Genomic DNA, 2,653 nt, shown 5'->3' with positions numbered 1-2,653 from the left:
CAATTGATATGGCAACCTTCATTGTTATTTATTTTAAGAAATTGCCACAGCCACCTCAATCTTCAGCTACCACCTCTCTGATGAGTCAGCAGCCATCAAACATTGAGGCAAGACCCTCCACCAGCAAAGATTATGACTCACTGAAGGCTCAGATGATTATTAGCATTTTTAGCAACAAAGTATTTTTAATTAAGATATATACATACATTTTCATTTCACACATAATTATATTGTACACTTAATAAACTACAATATAATGTAAACATACCTTCTATATGCACTGCAAAACCAAAAAATTCATGTGACTTGCTTTAAATGATATACTCTTTATTGTTGTAATCTGAATACAAATCCGCATATCTGTGAGATATACCAGTATACAACACAGTACAGTGGACTCTTGAGCAACTTAGGGGTTAGGGGAACTCACAAATCAAAATCTGTATATAACATTTGACTCCCCCACAACTTAACTACTAATAGGCAACTGTTGACCAGAAGATTTACAGATAATGTAAACAGTCAGTTCACACATATTTTTTTCTGGCATGTATTCTTTTCTTATATGTATTGTTATATGTATTTTGGTTATTTGAATATTTTGCCATATTCTTACATAAAGTAAGTTAGAGAAAAGGAAATGTTATTAAGAAAACCATAAGAAAGATAATATATTATATATATATATATTTATTATTCACTAAGTGGAAGTTGATCATCATGAGGATCTTCATCCTCATTGTCTTCATATTGAGTAGGCTGGGGAGGAGGAAGAAGAACAGGGGTTAGTCTTACTGTATCAGGGGTCATGGTTACCCTGCAAGTTTTTTCAAACTGTTGTAAATCTCCAAAAAAATTGGTATATTTATTTTAAAAAATCCATGCATAACTCTGGTTTCTCTTCATATCATATAAATCTTTCACCTTTTACTAAAGATTTCCATGGGGAGGAACAGTTATGAGTCTTTATCCAATTTCTGAGGCCTCATGTTTCACAAAGCTAAATTATGAGTGTTAAAAATTAGACCAGCCTGTCCAACATGATGAAAACCCATCGCTAATAAAAATATAAAACACTAGCCGGGCGTGGTGGCAGGTGCCTGTAGTCTCAGCTACTCGGGAGGGTGAGGCAGGAGAATCGCTTGAGCCCAGGAGGTGGAGGTTACAGTGAGCTGAGATCGCACCACTGCACTCCAGCCTGGGTGACAGAGGGAGACTCCATCGCAAAAAAAAAAAAAAAAAAAAATTCCATGCATAAATGAACCCACACAGTTCAAATTTCTGTTGTTTGATGGTTAACTGTGGTGTTAACTATAGCCACCATATTAAACATGAGATCCTCAGAAACTGAATTTGGACTCTTTGACTAACTTCTCTTGTCCCCCATGCACCAACCATTAGTAACCAGCATTTTACTCTGTTTCTGCGAGTTTGACTTTCTTTTTTTAAGATTCCACATAAAAGTGGTGTCATAGTTTTTCTTTCTCTTTTTGAGTTATTTTACTTAGCATAATTCTTTCCAGGTTCATCCATGTTGTTGCAAATGGCAGCATGGATGAACCTGTTTGAATAATATTTTACCATGTAATTATACTACATTTAAAAATTCATTCATTGATGGACACTAAGATCGTTCCTACATCTTGTCTATTGTGAACAATACTACAATGAACATGGGCGTGTGCAGATACCTCTTCAAAATAGTAACTTAATTCCTTTAGATCTATACCTGGAAGTGAAACTCTTGGATCATCTGGTAGCTCTATGTTTAAGTTTTTTGAGGAACTTCATATTGTTTTCCATAATGGCTATACCAATTTACATTGTCATCGATAGTGTACAAGGGTTCCCTTTTTCCATATCTTCAGCAACACTAGCTATTTCTTGTGATGAGACTGATTTTTATAATGCCCCTCAAAGTAGTATAATAGCATAATGACTAAGTAAAATTAAAAAAAAAATCGATGAGGGGCTAGACAGTGAGATGCAGATTCACAACTCTCTAATAATCTTGCTTAACCCAAGGAGAGATTTAGAAGTATTTTTCAGACTGTGATTGACACCCATGGGTGAGTCATAAAGTCAGTTTGGTGAGTCACAACCATTATTTTTGAAAAGAGTAAAAGAGAATGGATTAGAATAGAATACCAATTCTTATGGCATTAAATGTATTTTCATGAAATGTGTATGTGCATGCATGTGTATGTGTGGGCACATGTACTCACACATGATCATGGTATAAGTTTTTTCTTGTGATTTACAAAATGTTTTTTATACTTTTTTTTTTTGCACACCAGAGTAGGTACATATACAAAAACTTGTGAAAGACACTGAATTTAGAGAGGGAGGGAAGAATGGACACTGTGTTTTCCTAGGCACCAACATATAGAAAGGAGAGGAGGATTTGAGGTTATAGTATATCAATAATATCTGACATTTATCAATACATTTTATCTGAATCAGCCCTGTGTTCTGCATTTTACATGAAAGATCTAATTTAATTTTTACAACAGTACCATGAGATAGGGCTATTAATGATAATAAATATTTTATGAGGAGAAAACTAAGAATTAGAGAAACCCAATAACTTGCCAAAAATGTCAAAGTATGCATTGGGAAGAAACAAAACTCAAGCCTAGGAAAGCTTACTTCT

General features: G+C 34.4%; 1 non-coding gene across 1 annotated transcript; it reads left to right on the top strand.

Annotated features, from left to right (window-relative positions):
- Positions 1 to 886: 886 nt before the first annotated feature.
- On the top strand, positions 887 to 1,001 carry LOC129471791 (U5 spliceosomal RNA). The gene has a single exon (XR_008653739.1). It is a non-coding gene; the product is annotated as a U5 spliceosomal RNA (small nuclear RNA).
- Positions 1,002 to 2,653: the final 1,652 nt, after the last annotated feature.

This window comes from Symphalangus syndactylus, chromosome 21 (genome assembly GCF_028878055.3).
Source record: "Symphalangus syndactylus isolate Jambi chromosome 21, NHGRI_mSymSyn1-v2.1_pri, whole genome shotgun sequence".
Taxonomy (NCBI): Eukaryota; Metazoa; Chordata; class Mammalia; order Primates; family Hylobatidae; genus Symphalangus; species Symphalangus syndactylus.
The sequence above is the reverse complement of the archived record's forward strand: the minus strand, read 5'-3'. Positions and strand labels throughout refer to the sequence as shown.